Raw genomic sequence first — 14,898 nt, 5'->3', positions numbered from 1 at the left:
TCACACATTCCAACACTACGTACGCACACACCCACACATCACACACACAACACACACATGCATACATACACACACACTTTTACACTCATCATTTGCTGCTGCTACTCTGTTCTTTATTTTCTCTTATTGTTATCTATCGTGATGCCTGGTCATTTTACCCTGCCTTTATGTACATACTTTTGTATATATAGTGTATGTGGATTTGGCTATTTCAGCCGCATCCGTTGCTGACAGGTGTAATAAATTGAGGACACATCCATGCAGTCTCCATAGACAAACATTGACAGTAGAATGGCCTTACTGAAGAGCTCAGTGACTTTCAACGTGGCACCGTCATAGGATGCCACTTTTCCAACATGTCAGTTGGTCAAATTTCTGCCCTGCTAGAGCTGCCCCCAGTCAACTGTAAGTGCTGTTATTGTGAAGTGGAAACGTCTAGGAGTAACAACGGCTCAGCCGCAAAGTGTTAGGCCACACAAGCTCACAGAACGGGACTGCCGAGTGCTGAAACACGTAGAAATATTCTGTCCTCGGTTGCAACACTCACTACTGAGTTCCAAACTGCCTCTGGAAGCAACGTCAGCACAAGAACTGTTCGTTGGGAGCTTCATGAAATGGGTTTCCATGGCCGAGCAGCCGCATAGAAGCCTAAAATCAACATGCGCAATATTACAGTGAGGGAAAAAAGTATTTGATCCCATGCTGATTTTGTACGTTTGCCCACTGACAAAGAAATGATCAGTCTATAATTTTAATGGTAGGTTTATTTGAACAGTGAGAGACAGAATAACAACAAAAAAAGCCAGAAAAACGCATGTCAAAAATGTTATAAATTGATTTGCATTTTAATGAGGGAAATAAGTATTTCACCCCCTCTCAATCAGAAAGATTTCTGGCTCCCAGGTGTCTTTTATACAGGTAACGAGCTGAGATTAGGAGCACACTCTTAAAGGGAGTGCTCCTAATCTCAGCTTGTTACCTGTATAAAAGACACCTGTCCACAGAAGCAATCAATCAATCAGGTTCCAAACTCTCCACCATGGCCAAGACCACAGAGCTCTCCAAGGATGTCAGGGACAAGATTGTAGACCTACACAAGGCTGGAATGGGCTACAAGACCATCGCCAAGCAGCTTGGTGAGAAGGTGACAAACGTTGGTGCGATTATTCGCAAATGGAAGAAACAAAAGAACTGTCAATCTCCCTTGGCCTGGGGCTCCATGCAAGATTTCACCTCGTGGAGTTGCAATGATCATGAGAACGGTGAGGAATCAGCCCAGAACTACACGGGAGGATCTTGTCAGTGATCTCAAGGCAGCTGGGACCATAGTCACCAAGAAAACAATTGGTAACACAGTACACCGTGAAGGACTGAAATCCTGCAGCGCCCGCAAGGTCCCTCTGCTCAAGAAAGCACATATACATGCCTGTTTGAAGTTTGCCAATGAACATCTGAATGATTCAGAGGACAACTGAGTGAAAGTGTTGTGGTCAGATGAGACCAAAATGGAGCTCTTTGGCATCAACTCAACTCACCGTGTTTGGAGGAGGAGGAATGCTGCCTATGACCCCAAGAACACCATCTCCACCGTCAAACATGTAGGTGGAAACATTATGCTTTGGGGGTGTTTTTCTGCTAAGGGGACAGGACAACTTCACCGCATCAAAGGGACGATGGACGGGGCCATGTACCATCAAATCTTGGGTGAGAACCTCCTTCCCTCAGCCAGGGATGGGTATTCCAGCATGACAATGACCCAAAACACACGGCCAAGGCAACAAAGGAGTAGCTTAAGAAGAAGCACATTAAGGTCCTGGAGTGGCCTAGCCAGTCTCCAGACCTTAATCCCATAGAAAATCTGTGGAGGGAGCTGAAGGTTCGAGTTGCCAAACGTCAGCCTCGAAACCTTAATGACTTGGAGACGATCTGCAAAGAGGAGTGGGACAAAATCCCTCCTGAGATGTGTGCAAACCTGGTGGCCAACTACAAGAAACATCTGACCTCTGATTGCCAACAAGGGTTTTGCCACCAAGTACTAAGTCATGTTTTGGAGAGGGGTCAAATACTTATTTCCCTCATTAAAATGCAAATCAATTTATAACATTTTTGACATGCGTTTTTCTGGATTTTTTTATTGTTATTCTGTCTCTCACTGTTCAAATTAACCTATCTTTAAAATTATAGACTGATCATTTCTTTGTCAGTGGGCAAACGTACAAAATCAGCAGGGGATCAAATACTTTTTTCCCTCACTGTAAGTGTCGGATGGAGTGGCGTCAAGCTCACCGTCATTGGACTCTGGAGCAGTGGAAACGCATTCTCTGGAGTGATGAGTGACGCTTCACCATCTGGCAGTCCGACGAAAGAATCTGGGTTTGGCGGATGCCAGGATAGTGCCAACTGTAGAGTTTGGTGGAGGAGGAATAATGGTGTGGGGCTGTTTTTCACGGTTCTGGCTAGGCCCCTTAGTGAAGGTAAATCTTAACACTACAGCATACAATGACATTCTAGACTATTCTGTGGTTACAACTTTGTGGCAACAGTTTCAGCATGACAATGCACCTGTGCACAAAGCGAGGTCCATACAGAAAGGATTTGTGGAGATAGGTGTCGAAGAACTTGACTGCTCTGCACACAGCCCTGACCTCAACCCCATCAGACACCTTTGGAATGAATTGGAACGCTGACTGCGAGCCAGGCCTTATCGCCCAACATCGGTGCCCGACCTCACTAATGCTCTTGTTGCTAAATGGAAGCAAGTCCCTGCAGCAATTTTCTAACATCTAGTGGAAAGCCTTCCCAGAAGAGTGGAGGCTGTTATTGCAGCAAAGTGGGGACCAACTCCATATTAATGCCCATGTTTTTGGAATGAGATGTTCGATAAGCAGCTGTCCACATACATTTGGTAATGTAGTGTATCTACCTCAAATACCTCATACCTCTACACATTGATCTGGTACTGTTACTCCCTGTATTATAGCAACATTCTTATGTATTTAATTTGATTCCTCTTGTGTTAGTAACTATTTTTTTAAACATTTTTTAACATTTTTTTTTAACTCTACATCACTGGAAAAGGTTTCTAAACAAGCACTTCACTGTAAAGTCTACACCAGTTGTATTCGGTGTGTGTGACAAATACAATTTGATTTGTGACAGAGAGAAAGACCACATTCCCACTCCAACCTCCCTCACAGAGGAGCCACATTCATTAGACGGTGATGGTAATGATGTAAGAGCTGTTTTCTGTCTCAGATTCCCCTTCTCATCCTCTCTCTTACCTGTAGGAAAGAGGTGAGACAGGGGTTTGGCGGGGGAAGGGAGGAGGCAGGATGAGGTAGAAGGGAGCGAGTTGGACAAAGAAAAAAAAAGCTACGCTCTACTGGCTCGGTGAAGAGGGGGAGGAGAGAGAGGAGTCATTACAGACCATGTGGCAAAACGGCAAGCGTTAGAATAGAGTAAACTAAGGAGGAACAGATAGGTCATCGTCATGCCACAGAGGAACCAGCTTTATCCACCGATCCGGTCCAATCCCTCTCCCCCTCTCCCCTCACCTTCCCCGCAAAGAAGCTAAACCCCTTCCCACCAGGTGAGTGAACAAATGGAACTGAAATTGCTGCTTCTACTCACCACCTCTCTCGTCTCTTTTAAAACCCGCTCTAGCAAGTACCTCTGTTCATTTGACAGAATTTGAGAGCAGAGCATTGAACCATGCAGTTTTCCAACAACAGTGCCAGGCCAGAATAGAGAGAGATCCAACGTGGTACTGCCTGAAGGGACTGTCTCTGAGCTGGTAGTGGGAATGACTTCTGGTCTTCTTCTTCTCTGAGTCTCTCTTTGGTGTGTGTTCAAAAGGGTTGCTTCTGATCCGCTACGATACAGACAAGGCATCAGGCTGCTACAATGAACACTGTTTGAAGGCATACAGTAGCTCATTATGTACTTCTGCCAGTCATTGTACAGAGATTGGAGTACTGCAACTCTATCTGGTGCTTGAGTTGACATTTGAATCAGGGTAAATTGCAGTCAATTCAGGAAGTAAAACATCCCAAGTTATGTTTAATCTGATTCATGTTCAAATCAAGGTTGGGGTCCATTCAAAAAAAGTAAATTTGGTTTACTTTTTGTATTGACCCCAACGCTGAATTGAACATAGATCAGATGGAACAAAACGTGGGATGTTTGGCTTCAGAAATGAAGATCAAACAAACAGAACCAACACTTCAATTGATATTGAATATAATTATTGTCTTAGAGGACAGTGCATGTCTTGGGTAGAGGACAGTGCATGTCTTGGGTAGAGGACAGTGTACAATGGGAATGGGATACATTTCAATAGAGGGTTTAGCCTCTATTTTCACTGCAGGATTCACAAAAGCAAGAAACAGGTGGTTACTGGGGCACTGATACGGTGCTTGGGTATTGTTACTTATCTGTTACCTACCTGGGGTGTATTCATTAGTCCAAACCATAGCAAAATGTTTTGCAACTGAAAACTTCTTATAACAAAAACAAGCATTTCATATGGGACAAGTTCATCTTAGTCCCTCGTTTCAACATTTTGCTTCTGTTCGGTTCCGTTCGGTTCCTAGTGAATATACCCCTGTTTAAATTGGCACTATTCTTTTGGCTTTTCACCAATGCTGTAATCAACACACCAGTTAACCCATTTGAGATGCATTGATATTTAGTCAGGTTGATATCTGTGTGGTACCACCACTACCACCATTGGACAGGATGTGACTTAATACAATATCTACAGCTGACTCCTGATCAGTGCCAAACTCCGAAAGCACATTGTAGTTCACCAGTCCCAATTTAACTACATTCTTTTTTAAATATCTGCATTCTTCGTGACAAGCCTAGGCTGCTACACATTTCAACAGTCAACTTGTTAGTTGAACACTGGGTGTTGGCAGTTGAGCTGTTGGCAGCTCAGTTGAGTTGGATATGTGTTGTTTTGAATAGTGAGGCATCTCAGAGATGTCTGGTCATGCAGCCTGTAAGGAGCATGGACTCCTCAGGTATTTAGTCCTAGTCCTACAGCATAGTATAAAGGAAAACCTCACAAATCTCACATAGTGGTGGTGTCAAAGGCATAGATCCTAAATCCTTCAAGTTAGCATCAAACATACGTTTTTCTATTGTTACAATACCACATCTTAGGGGGTTTGTCCGTACAATATGAATGATGGGTTTCAATGATAATAATATAATACATTTTTTTAAGCACTTTTCAAAACACCCAGGACACTGTACAGCAAAAAAAGAGAGAGGGGAAAAGATAAAAGATAGAACAATTTAAAATTAAAGTTTAAATTAAAAGCTACTTAGGTTTTCTGTATGGTTAACATGACTCTGTCAGTTGTGACAAGGACATGACAGAGGAACCGATCTCAAACTTGCCGTAAGGCTTGTGTTAACACCAAAACCATGAGAACGGTAGGCCGAGATTAAAATGCAAATCAATTTATAACATTTTTGACATGCGTTTTTCTGGATTTTGTTGTTGTTATTCTGTCTCTCACTGTTCAAATAAACCTACTATTAAAATTATAGACTGATCATTTCTTTGTCAGTGGGCAAACGTACAAAATCAGCAGGGGATCAAATACTTTTTTCCCTCACTGTATGTTAGATATTATTACTAGTTCATAGCTAATGACAATGGTGGGGGTGGGGGGGGGGGGGGTCCTTTCCTCGTGTAGAAATAATACTACAAGGTATGCGAGTCACTATGAAGTCATTTCCTACATGAATAGTTAGAAGTAGACTAAAACTCAGTCTCAGACTCCATCTTAGTTTGCACCCCCTAGGTGCATGTTTTGGTTTTTGCCTTAGCATTACGCAGCTTATTCAAATAATCAACTCAGGACCGAGTTTGGGAAACCCTGACTTAGATTACTGACTGTGACACGAACACAAAGACCAAGAGATGTCCCAGATCCCCTTGAACCTGTTTGGTCTGTGGAACGCCTGGGTCATGTTCATTAAGCACCAAACAGAGGAAAACCCACTAAACAGGGAGGGACTACCTGAACTTGTCCAGTAAGAAACAGTCTTTTTTTTTCATTTTCTGTTGCAAGACGTTTATCTAAGGTGTGTGCCCTAATGAATACTACCCTGGTATCCTCCAACCAAAATAACTGGATTACCTTTCCTGGTGAAATGCCATCATCCCCCCCCACCAGTGAGTGGAGACATTATTCAAAACGTCTACAACCATTCCAGGAGCACCTTGCTCACTGTATGTTGTCATGTCACAGGACCTAGCTCTCATACCAATCCAGTGCTCCGCTGTAGAGACAGATTCTAAGCTGTGAAATTTTTAGCCTATTCATTATCTGAAACTGGAATTATTTGCTGTTTTACTCTTTTGAAGGAGTTGTCATGACAACAACAACTCTGAACCATGCATCATAACTGGAATCATGAAATAGCTGGCACATTCCCCTTACCACCTCCTCTCTCTCTCTCTCTCTCTCTCTCTCTCTCTCTCTTTCTCTCTTTCGCTCTCCCGTTCTCTCTTTCTCTCTCTCCTTCTCTTTCTCTCTCTCCTTCTCTTTCTCTCTCTCTCTCTCTCTCTCTCTCTCTCTCTCTCTCTTTCTCTTTCTCTCTTTCTCTCTCTTTCTCTCTCTCTTTCTCTCTTTCTCTCTCTCTCTAATTTCTCTCTCTCTCTCTCTCTCTCTCTCTCTCTCTCTCTTTTTGCTCTCTCTCTTTCTCTCTCTTTCTTCTGCTTTCCTCTCTTTGGTGTGTGTGCACTGCATCCTGCAGGCTCCAGTCTGTCTCCAGGATCATCTACCCTGTAGGTTTATGGTCAATTCATTTATTTTAGTGTTTGGTTTCATCCGCTGAAGTGTACTTCCTGTACTATCTGTATTTGTCTACATGATGAGATATTGGCCCAATAAGTCTTATCTTCTACAGTGTGACAATGACTCACCATGAGCGCATACCAAATAGAATTGTATTCCCTATGTATTGCACTACTTTTGATTCGGGCCCATAGGGCTCTGATTAAAAGTAGTGCACTTTATAGGAAATATGGTGTAATTTGGGCAGTGGTGGAAAAAGTACTAAATTGTCATACTTGAGTATAGTCATAAGATGCGTTAATAGAAAAGTGAATAGTCACCCAGTAAAATATTACTTGAGTAAAAGTCTAAAACTTTTTGGTTTAAAATGTACTTAAGTATCAAAAGTAAATGTAATTGCAAAATATACTTACGTATCAAAAGTAAAAAGTATAAATCATTTAAAATTGCTTATATTAAGAAAACCAGGCGGCACAATTTTAATTTTAAATATACAGATAGCCAGGGGCACACTCCAAAACTCAGACATAATTTACAAACAAAGCATTTGTGTTTAGCGAGTCCGCCAGATCAGAAGCAGTAGGGATGACCTGGGATGTTCTCTTGATAAGTGTGTGAAGTGGACCATTTCCCTGTCCTGCTAAGCATTCAAAATTTAAGCACTTTTGGGTGCCAGGAAAAATGTATGGAGTAAAAAGTACATTATTTTCTTTAGGAATGTAGTGAAGTAAAAGTTGTCAAAAATATAAATAGGTAAAGTACAGGTAGCCCACAAAAAACTACTTAAGTAAAAATACTTTAAAGTACTACTTAAGTACTTTACACCACTGCATTTGGGACTCATACCATGGCCGCTTGGATAAACAGATGTGTTTTTGCTGTATGCACTTTGAAATACATGTCCTGAATACTCATAATTGCACATCTTTCTAATAACAATGAAATAGTCAACATATTGTTCATGCAACGTACAGTATGGCATATGTTGTAGGAGATGTATTTATCCTGTTGTCATGTGTTGTCTGCATGCCATGCCTGTTAATTATCAGAAATAATTGGCCCTTGGGGATAAATAAAGTGTAATAAATTGACTTGAACAGGGATCCCACGACACATTATTATCCATTAGCCTCCACAATCTACACTCTGGATCAAGCCAGTTAGAGGAGTGGAAGAGATCCTCCGTAGCGGCAGATGAGTGACACTATTCTAGATCTAATTTTTTGTCTCTCTGTATCCTCCACCACACCCACAGATCAAACAGTAGGAGGGAAATAAAGAGAGGGAGAGGGAAAGAAAATAACATTCATTTTATCTAACATTTCTTTCCCTTCCAGGTCGAGAATCACTAAGACCCCAGTGGTGGGTTAAGGGTAGACGGACAGACAGACGTTGGACATAAAGCCCTCGCTCGTCCGGGATTAAAAAGGGACTAAGAGAGGCAGAAGACACAAGACCACAGTAAAGACCACGGCAAAGACAGGTAAGGCTCAACACAGCTTCCTCTCTTCTCTAGCCTCCAGAGGACTCTTGTTTCTTGACAGTGTTTATACTTCAACTACAGCATGTCCCGAGATCTGTGGCTAATCTGTTTATTATGTGATGTTTGACACCAGATATGGAAACTGTACATTATAATCAATATATTTTATATGAGACATGGAGAATGAGTACATGATAAAATAAGTATTTGTGCTATGAAGTCCTTATGTAGGTAGCCTTCAAATAAAGTTAAGCCATTCATCTCAAATCAAGAATTGAACATTTCATCATTGGAGATAAATGAATGAACCTCCCCTTTAAATTAATATCCTGAATTTACTTGAAATGTTGCCAACCCTGATCAGTTTCATTCTCTGATGTCCCGCACAGAACTTTTATTCGGAACACTTTGCTCATGAGGGTAGCAGAAGCAGTTATGTATAGTGTCATAACATATTACCGTGACGACCCCTCTGATCTTGTGAATAGTGTGCTTTAATGAGGAGCAACTAAGCGAGGGCTGAGTGAAAGGACATTAGTGCAGTATGGCCAGTTTAGAGAAAGATTCATGTTGGTAGGAGTACTGACATACTATTAGAATAAACTCCTGGTTCAATGGCATGACTGAACCATGACAAAAAATCTAATAATAAATGTTTTCTTAACCATGTTTAGTTATTGTAACTGTAAGCTTGACCTACGTTCAAAATGTAAACTCGTCTGTACATTCAGTACAGTGCAGTAAGTGAGATTGACACAACCGTTTAGCTTAGAGTGAATGTGTCATTTCAATATCCCACTTCTCGGGACAGCTCCCTTAGTTTACTTTCCGACCTTAGATAAATATTGACTTATCTACTTTAGTGAGACTTTATGTTGCATCTGCCAACCCTACCTGGACTTGGAGACACACCAACCAGCACTTCTAAGTCATGGACTGTACCACTAAACAACAAAAGAGGGGTGGGGTGACCATTCTAGCCCTAGGCAGAGGGATGACAATGTGGGCCTTGAACAGTTGATCAAAGTATCACATTTTGGCATTTATAAATGCCTTCTTGTCTGCAATTATCAGGTGCAGGGAGCAAACTACATTCCTTCCTTTTGTCAAATCAAATCAAATTGTATTTATCACATGCGCCAAATACAAGTGTAGACCTTACCGTGAAGTGCTTACTTACAAGCCCTTAACCAACAATGCAGTTCAAGAAATAGAGCTAAGAAAATATTTACTAAATAAACTAAAGTAAAAAAAATATATATAAAATCGAAAAGTAACAAGAAAATTACATAACAATATACAGGGGGTACCGATACCGAGTCAATGTGCAGGGGTACAGGTTAGTTTTGGTAATTTTTAAAGTGACTATGCATAGATAATAAACAGCGGGTAGCAGCAGTGTAAAAACAAAAGTGGGGGTCAATTTAAAATAGTTTGGGTGGCCATTTGATTAATTGTTCAGCAGTCTTATGGCTTGGGAGTAGAAGCTGTTAAGGAGCCTTTTGGTCCTAGACTTGGAGCTCCCGTAATGCTTGCTGTGCGGTAGCAGAGAGAACAGTCTATGACTTGGGTGACTGGAGTCATTGACAATTTTTTGGGCCTTCCTCTGACACCACCTGGTATAGAGGTCCTGGATGTCAGGAAGCTTGGCCCCAGTGATGTACTGGGCCGTCGCTCTACCCTCTGTAGAGCCTTACGGTCAGATGTCGAGCAGTTGCCATACCAGGCAGTAATGCAGCTGGTCAGGATGCTCTCAATGGTGCAGCTGTAGAGGATCTGGCCTGTTTGAGTCATATAGGTATTATAGACTCGGTCAGGGACAGGTTGAAAATGTCAGTAAAGACACTTGCCAGTTGGTCCAAGCATGTAATCCATCTGGCACTGCGACCTTGTGAATGTTTATTATTTTTATATATTTTTTTAATATTATAAATATTTTCACATTTTCTACCCCTTTTTCTCCCCAATTTCATGGTATCCAATTGGTACAGTCTTGTCCCATCGCTGCAACTCCCAAACGAACTAGGGAGAGGCGAAGGTCAAGAGCCGTGCGTCCTCTGAAACACAACCCAACCAAGCCGCACTGCTTCTTGACACAATGCCCGCTTAACCCGGAAGCCAGCCGCACCAATGTGTCAGAGGAAACACCATACACCTGGCGACCGTGTCAGCATGCATTGCGCCCGGTCCACCACAGGAGCCGCTACTGCACGATGGGAGAAGATCATGCCTGCCGGTCAAACCCTCCCGAATGTTGACCTGTTTAAAGGTCTTGCTCACATCGGCTACAGAGAGCGTGTCGTACAGAACAGCACACAGTCGTACAGAACAGCTGGGGCTCTCGTGCATGCTTCAGTGTTGCACGCCTCAAAACGAGAATAAAAGGCATTTACCTCGTCTGTTTGGCTCGTGTCACTGGGCAGCTCGCGGCTGTGTTTCCCTTTTGCAGTCTGTAATAGTTTTCAAGCCCTGCCACATTTGATGAGCATCAAAGCCGGTGTAGTAGGATTCAATCTTAGTCCTATATAGACGCTTTGCCTGTTTGATGGTTCGTCGGAGGGCATAGCGGGATTTCTTATAAGCGTCTGGATTAGGGTCCCGCTCCTTGAAGCAGCAGCTCTAGCCTTTCGCTCTGTGCGAATGTTGCCTGTAATCCGTGTCTATGAACTTATTGATGAAGCCGGTGACTGAGGTGTTATACTCCTCAATGCCATTGGATGAATCCCGGGAACATATTCCATTCTTTGCTAGCAAAACAGTCCTGAAGCGTAGCATCCGCGTCATCTCACCACTTCCGTATTGAGCGAGTCACTGGTACTTCCTGCTTTAGTTTTTGCTTGTAAGCAGGAATCAGGAGGATAGAATTATGGTCAGATTTGCCAAATGGAAGGCGAGGGAGAGCTTTGTATGTGTCTCTGTGTGTGGAGTAAAGGTGGTCTAGAGTATTTTTCTCGTTGAGTGCGGTCTTAGTGCCAGCATCGGTTTGTTGTGGTAAATAGATGGCTATGAATAAATATATACTGCTCAAAAAAATAAAGGGAACACTTAAACAACACATCCTAGATCTGAATGAAAGAAATAATCTTATTAAATACTTTTTTCTTTACATAGTTGAATGTGCTGACAACAAAATCACACAAAAATAATCAATGGAAATCCAATTTATCAACCCATGGAGGTATGGATTTGGAGTCACACTCAAAATTAAAGTGGAAAACCACACTACAGGCTGATCCAACTTTGATGTAATGTCCTTAATAAAACAAGTCAAAATGAGGATCAGTAGTGTGTGTGGCCTCCACGTGCCTGTATGACCTCCCTACAACGCCTGGGCATGCTCCTGATGAGGTGGCAGATGGTCTTCTGAGGGATCTCCCAGACCTGGACTAAAGCATCCGCCAACTCCTGGACAGTCTGTGGTGCAATGTGGCGTTGGTGGATGGAGCGAGACATGATGTCCCAGATGTGCTCAATTGGATTCAGGTCTGGGGAATGGGCGGGCCAGTCCATAGCATCAATGCCTTCCTCTTGCAGGAACTGCTGACACACTCCAGCCACATGAGGTCTAGCATTGTCTTGCATTAGGAGGAACCCAGGGCCAACCGCACCAGCATATGGTCTCACAAGGGGACTGAGGATCTCATCTTGGTACCTAATGGCAGTCAGGCTACCTCTGGCGTGCACATGGAGGGCTGTGCGGCCCCCCAAAGAAATGCCACCCCACACCATGACTGACCCACCGCCAAACCGGTTATGCTGGAGGATGTTGCAGGCAGCAGAACGTTCTCCACGGCGTCTCCAGACTCTGTCACGTCTGTCACATGCTCAGTGTGAATCTGCTTTCATCTGTGAAGAGCACAGGGCGCCAGTGGCGAATTTGCCAATCTTGGTGTTCTCTGTCAAATGCCAAACATCCTGCACGGTGTTGGGCTGTAAGCACAACCCCCACCTGTAGACGTCGGGCCCTCATACCACCCTCATGGAGTCTGTTTCTGACCGTTTGAGCAGACACATGCACATTTGTGGCCTGCTGGAGGTAATTTTGCAGGGCTCTGGCAGTGCTCCTCCTGCTCCTCCTTGCACAAAGGCGGAGGTAGCGGTCCTGCTGCTGGGTTGTTGCCCTCCTACGGCCTCCTCCACATCTCCTGATGTACTGGCCTGTCTCCTGGTAGCGCCTCCATGCTCTGGACACTACGCTGACAGACACAGCAAACCTTCTTGCCACAGCTCGCATTGATGTGCCATCCTGGATGAGCTGCACTACCTGAGCCACTTGTGTGGGTTGTAGACTCCGTCTCATGCTACCACTAGAGTGAAAGCACCGCCAGCATTCAAAAGTGACCAAAACATCAGCCAGGAAGCATAGGAACTGAGAAGTGGTCTGTGGTCCCAACCTGCAGAATCACTCCTTTATTGGGGGTGTCTTGCTAATTGTCTATAATTTCCACCTGTTGTCTATTCCATTTGCACAACAGCATGTGAAATTTATTGTCAATCAGTGTTGCTTCCTAAGTGGACAGTTTGATTTCACAGAAGTGTGATTGACTTGGAGTTACATTGTGTTGTTTAAGTGTTCCCTTTATTTTTTTGAGCAGTGTAGATATGAACTCTCTTGGTAGATAGTGTGGTCTACAGATTTTCAAGACGTATTCTACCTCAGGCGAGCAATACCTCGAGACTTCTTTAATATTAGACATTGTGCACCAGCAGTTATTGACAAATAGACATACAGCCCCGCCCCTTGTCTTACCAGACGTAGCTGCTCTGTCCTGCCGCTGCACGGAGAAGCCAGCCAGCTCTATATTATCCATGTCGTCGTTTAGCTACGTCTCGGTGAAACTTAAGACATTACAGTTTTTACTGTCCCGTTGGTAGGATAGTCTTAATCGTAGAATGTCCAGTTTGTTTTCCAATGCTTGCACGTTGGCCAATTATATGGACGGTAGTGGTGGTTTAACCTACTCGTTGGCAAATTCTTACAGGGCATCCTGCCCTCCTCCCTCCTGCCCTCCTCCCTTCTTTTCTTCATGCAAATGACAGGGATTTGGGCCTTGTCTCAGAAGCAGTATATCCTTTGAGGTGAGTAATCACTGTTCTGATGTCCAGAAGCTCTTTTCGGTCACAAGAAACAGTAGCAGCAACATTATGTACAAAATGAGCTACAAACAATGCAAAAAAACGAACAAAATAGGGCAGTTGGTTAGGAGCCCGTAAAACGGCAGCCATCCCCTCCAGAGCCATTATCACACCATCATTTGGGGAAGTATCAATGCCCCAATGATCAATCAATCAATCAATCAAATGTATTTATGAAGCCCTTTTTACATCTGCCGATGTCACAAAGTGCTATACAGAAACCCAGCCTAAAACCCCAAACAGCAAGTAATGCAGATGTAGAAGCACGGTGGCTAGGAAAAACTCCCTAGAAAGGCAGGAACCTAGGAAGAAACCTAGAGAGGAACCAGGCTCTAAGGTGTGGCCAGTCCTCTTCTGGCTGTGCTTGGTGGAGATTATAACAGTACATGTCCAAGATGTTCAAAGATAATAACAATAATAATCACAGTGGTTGTAGAGGGTGCAGCAGGTCATCACCTCAGGAGTAAATGTCAGTTAGCTTTTCATAGCCGAGCATTCAGAGTTAGAGACAGCAGGCACGGTAGAGAGAGAGTCGAAAACAGCAGGTCGGGACAAGGTAGCATGTCCGGTGAACAGGTCAGGGTTCTAAAACCGCTGGCAGAACAGCTGAAACTGGAGCAGCAGCACGGCCAGGTGGACTTGGGACAGCAAGGAGTCATCAGGCCAGGTAGTCCTGTGGCATGGTCCCAGGGTTCAGGTCCTCTGGGAGAGAGAGAATTAGAGGGAGCATCCTTAAATTCACACAGGACACCAGATAAGACAGGGTAATTACTCCAGATATAACAGACTGACCCTAGCCCCCCGGCACAAACTATTGCAGCATAGATACTGGAGGCTGAGACAGGAGGAGTCGGGAGACACTGGCCCCGTCCAACGATACCCCCGAACTGGGCCAACTCCGCAAACCACCAACTTACTACCCTGAGACAAGGCTGAGTATAGCCCACGAAGATCTCCCCCACGGCACGAACCCGAGGGGGCGCCAACCCGGACAGGAAGATCACGTCAGTGCCTCAACCCACTCAAGTGACACACCCCTCCCTAGGGATGGCATGGAAGAGCACCAGTAAGCCAGTGACTCAGCCCACGTAATAGAGTCCGAGACAGAGAATCCCAGTGGAGAGAGGGGAACTGGCCAGGCAGAGATAACAAGGGCGGTTCATCGCTCCAGTGCCTTTCCATTCACCTTCACACTCCTGGGCCAGACTACACTCAATCATAGGACCTACTGAAGCCATGAGTCTTTAATAAAGTCTGCGTCTCTCACATGGATACATTTTCTTTCTAAAGTATATATTTTTGTCATGTTTCTACAGGTATCTACATGATATTTGTCTATGTGGATTGGCAAATGGTAAATTCTGGTACTTACAGAGAGTACAACACTGGTAGCAGTTTTGGTTGCTTTTTTCAGTGGAGGGGAAGTTATGCATTGCCAAGCTGGACATAGAAAGGAAAAGTGAC

At 43.8% G+C, this 14,898-nt stretch overlaps 1 protein-coding gene across 2 annotated transcripts in view; it reads left to right on the top strand.

The window, feature by feature from the left end:
* Positions 1 to 14,898, top strand: part of LOC106571135 (serine/threonine-protein kinase PAK 6) — a 43,515-nt gene that overhangs the window by 6,041 nt on the left and 22,576 nt on the right. The window contains exons 1-2 of one of the 2 annotated variants that reach the window (XM_014143846.2): positions 3,365 to 3,589; positions 8,153 to 8,298. The gene's annotated coding sequence lies outside the window, so the exon portion shown is untranslated. Of the gene's footprint in view, positions 1 to 3,364; positions 3,590 to 8,152; positions 8,299 to 14,898 lie in introns of those variants that run through there. The other variant, XM_014143847.2, reaches the window with a different exon arrangement.

The sequence above is a fragment of the Salmo salar genome, chromosome ssa15 (genome assembly GCF_905237065.1).
Source record: "Salmo salar chromosome ssa15, Ssal_v3.1, whole genome shotgun sequence".
NCBI lineage: Eukaryota > Metazoa > Chordata > Actinopteri > Salmoniformes > Salmonidae > Salmo > Salmo salar.
Note: the sequence above shows the minus strand (reverse complement) of the source record. Positions and strands in the feature narration are given on the sequence as shown.